The sequence below is a fragment of the Anguilla anguilla genome, chromosome 17 (genome assembly GCF_013347855.1).
Source record: "Anguilla anguilla isolate fAngAng1 chromosome 17, fAngAng1.pri, whole genome shotgun sequence".
NCBI classification, from domain to species: Eukaryota; Metazoa; Chordata; class Actinopteri; order Anguilliformes; family Anguillidae; genus Anguilla; species Anguilla anguilla.
The window spans coordinates 6,223,213-6,230,958 of record NC_049217.1 but is presented as its reverse complement, the minus strand read 5'-3'; positions in this window follow the sequence as shown (position 1 = coordinate 6,230,958).

The window sequence follows — 7,746 nt, the reverse complement described above, 5'->3', positions numbered from 1 at the left end:
AAACTACATTACCCAGCTAAATACAGAAATATGCTGCCATACATTTCACAGTAAACAGTTTTGATCTCAGTGTTCTTAAAGATGATTTAGTGCTGGGTTAACCTCATTCCCTGAGCCACACGTGATTATCAGTGCTGGGTCTTTGTTTTTCTGCTTTCCCCATGGCAAACTGTCTCCTCCTCGACCGAAAAAGGAAAGTTCCAGAAACGCGGGATGGGATCCTTCCTGTCAGAGGAGAGCGAGAGCCCGGCGTCCTCATTAACGGCCCAGTGATGTGCAAATCGCGCCGACCGTTTGACAGAAATTTATTCCGCTCTGGTAAAAACGCCTCCCGCTTCAGACAGAGCTCGCGTGAGGCTCCTGTGTCTGGACTCGTTTCAGAAACGACAGCTTTAGACAGAGAGGACAGCGGATAACAGACTCCATCTCTGTCACGTCTGCTGCTCGGGCAGAAGCCGTGCAGCTGCAACACGTCACGCAATGTTTTGTTTCTTTCTTCCCCCGCGAGTCAATTAAGCTCTGTTGCTGAAATACTGTTTAATCCGGCGACCGCAAGTCACAGTGCGCCAATTATTCTCATCTTCACTCAGACAGTCAACACTATTTCCAAAAGATTGTAGCTACTGCAAACCGCAGAAGTGCTTGAGGGGCTAACTCACAGGAGTGCTTGAGGGGCTAACTCACAGGAGTGCTTGTGGGGCTAACTCACAGGAGTGCTTGAGGGGCTAACTCACAGGAGTGCTTGTGGGGCTAACTCACAGGAGTGCTTGAGGGGCTAACTCACAGGAGTGCTTGAGGGGCTAACTCACAGGAGTGCTTGAGGGGCTAACTCACAGGAGTGCTTGAGGGGCTAACTCACAGGAGTGCTTGAGGGGCTAACTCACAGGAGTGCTTGTGGGGCTAACTCACAGGAGTGCTTGAGGGGCTAACTCACAGGAGTGCTTGTGGGGCTAACTCACAGGAGTGCTTGTGGGGCTAACTCACAGAAGAGCTTGAGGGGCTAACTCACAGAAGAGCTTGAGGGGCTAACTCACAGAAGTGCTTGTGGGGCTAACTCACAGGAGTGCTTGTGGGGCTTGCGCGCAGGTTTAATTCTGCTGACATGTGATCAGGATCAGAAAGGTGCACACAGGGCTTCACTGCCTTCGTGTGACCTGACTTCACCTGTTTCCATGGTGACCATATTTCAGCCCCTTTAAACATGTCCCAGCTTAAGCAGCTGTATCATATTTCAGTGGGTTTCTATGACTAATTACCATTAATGTAGATTCTCACTGCATTATGTACATCATCCTTCAGGGAATCTGCTCTCCTTACTCATTTCAATGCACAGAGAATATTAACACCTTATAATTCAATGAAAATTCCACCCAACATACTATTAAAAAAAACATATTATAAAGACACAAAAACCTAAACCCAAAAACCCTAAAAATATATATACCAACAGTCGTAGGTGTTGGACAAAACAGATCAGGCCAAAGCAGGGCCTACAGAAGACTACTAACCCTAGTCTGCAACAAATAAGTCATCTTTCTCCCGATGAAAACAAGAAATGGTGAGTCTTCCACAGGATTCCTACTCTGAACTAAAACGTGCACCTAAAAGAAAATGAACATTCACTGTCCAAACACCATACATAAAAAGAAATCACCAAAAACAATTCCACAGATCTACAACATTGTGCAGGATCCCGCCACAAACTGCTCCACAAAAGCTTTTTGTAGGGCCACCGGCAGGTGAAGCCAATCAGGCAATCAGCCGCTCGTTAAGGTGGAGCACAGGAAGAAAGAGAAGCACAGATCACATGCAGGGGGTCAGTTAAAGCACCTGCACGTAAAAACACAGGTTCATGGGCGTGTCTGCCTCAGATATGTATGCCACATCACACTTCTCTGGAGTTTACTGACTCGTTCGAGCCAATCAAAATGTTTCCTTCCCCTCAGAGAAACACAGTGATTGGTGAATCACTGATATCACATGGCAAGCCCCGGTGCATTGTGGATGAAAAAGAAAAGCTTCCTGTCCCTTTGCCTGTGCCGCAGACCTCCCTTAGCCCCAGCCTGTTCGGGGGCCTCGGGGGGCCCGATTTACGACTTTAATAAGTCAGACATCACGGCCAAAATGGCCCCCCACCTGCCGTCTGGGACAAAGGACCCCTTCATCAGGTGTGAAAGAGAGTCTCTGTCTCCAGGCCCGTGGGACGGATTTTATCAGAGGGAATCTCATTCAGTTTGGCCAGAGCCTTTTCTTCTCCACACTCACCAGGCTAATTAACTTCACATCAGAGAGCTGCGTTTTTCACCCTGTGTCCTTTTTGAAGCCGCTGACTTTGAGCCGAACTCGCCTACTGCTGTGTGAAGAGTTTGTGTTTGTTCATCTGCCCTGTCATGAAGGTTTGCTTGTTTAAAGTGTATTCTGGTTAGTGCCTTTGGAGTAATAAGTAATACAATGGTAGCTGTAGTCAAGGCAGACCTGCCCTCTATGATATGTGCCAAACACAGGGGACTCTATTGCAACAAGCTGCAATACACCCTGTCTAAGAAATGTGGACAAAATAAGTTCAAATAAATACAGCTTCTTTTAGACCAACATAAAGCTGTCACTGCTACAAACTGTAATATAAGACTGGGGGAGAGAGACTGTACAGCTGTACAGCTATTATATAAGACGGGGGATAGAGACACTGCACAGCTGTGCAGCTGCTATACAAGACAGTGGGATAGAGATACCACACAGCTGTACAGGTATTATATAAGACAGGGGGAGAGAGTCTACACAGCTGTACAGCTGTTATATAAGACTGGGAGACACTGCACATATGTTATATAAGACAGAGACTGCACAGCTGTTATATGGGACAGAGAGATAGACTGCACAGCTGTTATATGGGACAGAGAGAGAGACTGCACAGCTGTTATATAAGACTGGGAGACACTGCACATATGTTATATAAGACAGAGACTGCACAGCTGTTATATGGGACAGAGAGAGAGACTGCACAGCTGTTATATGGGACAGAGAGAGAGACTGCACAGCTGTTATATAAGACTGGGAGACACTGCACATATGTTATATAAGACAGAGAGACTGCACAGCTGTTATATGGGACAGAGAGAGAGAGACTGCACAGCTGTTATATGGGACAGAGAGAGAGACTGCACAGCTGTTATATGGGACAGAGAGAGAGACTGCACAGCTGTTATATGGGACAGAGAGAGAGAGACTGCACAGCTGTTATATGGGACAGAGAGAGAGACTGCACAGCTGTTATATGGGACAGAGAGAGAGACTGCACAGCTGTTATATGGGACAGAGAGAGAGACTGCACAGCTGTTATATGGGACAGAGAGAGAGACTGCACAGCTGTTATATGGGACAGAGAGAGAGACTGCACAGCTGTTATATGGGACAGAGAGAGAGACTGCACAGCTGTTATATGGGACAGAGAGAGAGAGACTGCACAGCTGTTATATGGGACAGAGAGATAGACTGCACAGCTGTTATATGGGACAGAGAGAGAGAGAGACTGCACAGCTGTTATATAAGTCTGAGAGACACTACAGAGCCGCACAGCTGTTATATCAGACAGGGGGCGGAGCCAGGTTTGGGGGGGGGGGACCAGGCATTTGGCGTGGGATCTTGGCGGGAGATTAGCGCTCAGTGAGAGGAGATTAAAGAGCGCGGGATCACAGATGAGCTCCCGAAACCGCCTAGCACCCCGCCAACATTCCGAAGGACCGCAGCAGCACCTCGTTCCTGTTCCAGCGCTCGCGACCACCGTGACCGCGCATGACCGTGCGCGCTGAACAGACACCGCAAAGTGCAGACGGGCGTCTCTGACCTCAGCGCTGCAGAATCAGGCACGAGATAGCAAGTCAAACAACCTGAACGTCTTCAGTTAAACATCCTGTTTAAACAGGTTACACAAGCTAGACAAAGAGAGGAGTACACAAGGTGCTCCCGCTGAATGGCTGAAGCTAAGCTAGTGTTAGCACTTGGGATGGGATGCCAAGTTGCTGCTGGAAGTGGTGTTGGTGGGTTAGTAGGGGTGCAATCTTCCCTCCGGTTGAATAAACCCTAATGCCCCAGTGCAGTGAGGGGGACACTGTGCTGTAGGAGATGCCGTCTTTCGGATGGGATGTTAAACTGAGGTCCGGACTTACTCATTAAAGACCTCATGACACTCATCGCAAAGAGTAGGGAATTCCCTGGTGTTTTGGCCAAATTCCCAACCTGGCTCTCTCAATCTTCCATCTAAGCATCCTGATTTAATTAGCTAAAAATATTTTTTCTCTCTGTTGGCAATTGTTCTGTCATTCTGCAGCTGATGTGTGGTGAGCATTCTGGTGCAAAATGGCTGCCTTGCATCTCCCAGGGAGCACACATTGATGGTGGTTAAGGCGAGTTTTCCTCTAATCACTGTAAAGTGCTTTCAGTGTGAGAAAATTCAAGGAATTAATTTGGGCAGAAGCCAACAGTTGCCCTCATGCACTTTTTATTTAGGTAGCTAATACTTTTATTCCAACGGTAGAGCAGACTTACCACTCTGTCTACCTTTAAAACATCAAGACAATTACAGTCAAATATTGTACTTACCACATGCATTGTGAAATGTCTAATTCGTTCTCTTAAGGTATTCATTGCAGATTAGACTGAATATCTGTATCTCACACACCCATTATTACACTGGGCCTGACATCATTCTGTTTTCTTTATTTAACACCCCTGTTTTCCAAGAGCCTCAGCTTGTAAGTTAGAGGATCACTGCGTGTGTGTTTATGAGTGTGTGTGTATATACGTGTTGGTGTGTGTGCGTAGGATCACTGCGTGTGTGTTTATGTGTGTGTGTATTTGTGTGTGCTTGTGTGTGTGTGTGTATGTGTTTGTGATCATGTGTAGACAATCACATTCACTGGTTGATTTTTTATGATTTTGAGCATATGGCCTTAGTCAATCACAGATTTTAACTATGAGCACTTTCAGGTAGATTGAAATTATAACAATGTGTTAAAAGTCATGTTCCCATTTGACATTTCAGTTTTAGAGTTACAGTTTTAGAGTAAAGAGGCCCTCATCTTCCCTGGTGGATAAAGTGTGGTTCATGTCTGTTAACATGCAGTCCATGTATCATCATATCAGATTTCAGGGTTACAGTCTGTTCAACAGCACCACAGTATTTAAACCTTTGGCCTGAATTCAGTGAATATTCAACCTTATCCCTGACTCTCCATTAAATGTAAGTAGTTCTTTTTTCCCACCCAGACACAGTTTTGCAAGTTCATTTTGCCAATTGTCGAACTCGGGAAATCGTGTCTGTGAATAATGTGAAGGCCACTGTGAGACAGCAAATGATGAATTTTGATCAAATTCAGACTGTCTCCATTCTGCTGGTTTCCTGGCTGTGCTGCAAGACTGTTCTGCACTGTGGTACAGTTCAATGGCTGCAAAACCATTCTGCACTGTGGTTCAGTTCAATGGCTTCAAAACTGTTCTCTAGTGTGGTACAGAGTTCAGTGGCTGCAAGACTGTTCTGCACTGTGGTACAGCTTGGAGGCTTGCACTGTCAAGATTTTCTTGGGAGGTAAAAAAAAAAGACACAGATAACTATAAAACAACTTCATCATTTCCCAGGACAGAAATATGCTGCATGGTGTGATTAGAGAGTCCATATGTAAACAGGGGTGTTTCGTGGCTATGGATAACTGTTACATAGTGAGTACCTTATCGGAACTGTGTTTTGTAGTTCTTCAAATGACCTTGGGTATGTACTTGTTGTACGTCGCTTTGGATAAAAGTGTCTGGCAGATAAATGTCATGTAATGCAATGTTAAGATTCGGTCCTGTTACGAGCTGTGTTTGTGCATATTTTAAAAAGTATCCTGGGCTGATTGTAATCTGAGTACGTAATCCAAATTACATATAATCTGAGTATGTACTCCAGATTGCATGTAATCTGTTACTAACCACCACTGTAAATATGTTACATAATTCTGTGTCATAGTGAGTGACCAAGTCAGCCCACACAACTGTGAGTGAGGGCATGCTGGGAGTGCAGGATATGAATCACTGATTCATCTGTTCATATATTCAATGGAATAGACACGTTCATATCTTCCGTAAGTTTGACTACAAATCTTTCAGAAAATTGGTCTTTAATGGGAATGTGTTTGTTATTGTGAAGGTGTCACAGCATAACGTTTGATGAATCGAACTCTCTCATAAAATGCATTGCACTGAGTCAGAAACAGCAAAAGAACGGAGTGTTCCCTTTAGACGCCTCCCAGTCAGATCCTATCACAAAGCCTCCATCAATCACTCTTAATTTGTCACTGTTTTTTTATCTTGAACACTTCAGACAATGGGTTTAGCAAAAGTCAATGCGCAACCGCACTATTAGTGCGGTGAAAATGAAATTAGTTTCTGGGATCCATTCCAATATAAAATCCTCTTTATTTCTCGCTTCACCCACAGTCAAACTGAAGGGGCCCTGGGGACTAATTGCGTAAAGATGATTTAAGCTGCTGACGGATGTTTTTTGCGGGCGCAGGCAAAGCCGTTAGCGTAATAGATGTTCGTTTGTATTTAATGAATGCATTTTCGTGCCGTTACCTTTAGTCCTAGTTTGTCACGTTTGTTCGCGCTGAATTATTTTCAGTGACAGGAAACTGCTGTTTTTCCCCAAGGGGTGTTTTCAAGTCAGTGTTTGAAAATGGCATTATTTGCAAAAGACTAATTGAATTATAAAAAAACACGTTAAGTATGGATGGGAATAAAATTTCTAAATCATCATTCATACGACCAATATGAAGTTCAAAATGAAATAATTAAACAATAGATCGACTATTTATTTAAATGTGCATTAGTTTTTTTTCTAGAATGAAAACAATATGAGCATGTTGATAACACTTTACAATGAGGTCACATGAATTGGCATTAAGTAGTGTAGATGTTAACTACTAACTACTGAAAAGTTAATCTGTACATCATTGTTAATGCTTTTGTACATCACTAATTGATGTTAACAACTACATTAGTTAATGCCAATTAATTCGATCTTATTGTAATGTGTTACCAGCATGTTTTATTCTGTGGAAGACGTACACTGTGCTGTTCTGTGCTGTGCTAACATCAACATTCTTGTCTTGTTAAAAAATCTTTTTCTCTTCTTTGCAGTTTTCTGGGAAGCAACACTTGATGTCATAAAGAAATAAGCTGCTCTTGCAAGTTGACTGCATGTGGAAGCACACTTTCTGTGTCATGTGAACTTTCTTGTTTTTTTTTAAACATATTTATTTTATGTTTTTTTGATAGGGAGAGTGCAGTAAACATTAACACAATGTCAAGACATGTCAGATCCACTGCTGGAGTCTATAACTCGCCGTACGTATAAGGACGGAGTGTAGCGCAGTGGGTAAGGAACTGGGCTTGTAACCGAAAGGTCGCAGGTTCGATTCCCGGGTAGGACACTGCCGTTGTACCCTTGAGCAAGGTACTTAACCGAGGTACTTAATTGCTTCAGTATATATCCAGCTGTATAAATGGATACAATGTAAAATGCTATGTAAAAAAAAATGCTATGCAAGTCGCTCTGGATAAGAGCATCTGCTAAATGCCTGTAATGTAATGTACTGTACTCACTATCTGGGTTTAGCACGTACCTTCGCTTGTTCAGGTGTTTCTCTGAGGTTTCCAGCAGATTTCTGTCAAAGAAATATTTAAAAAAACTTTAACCCTTTAAAAACC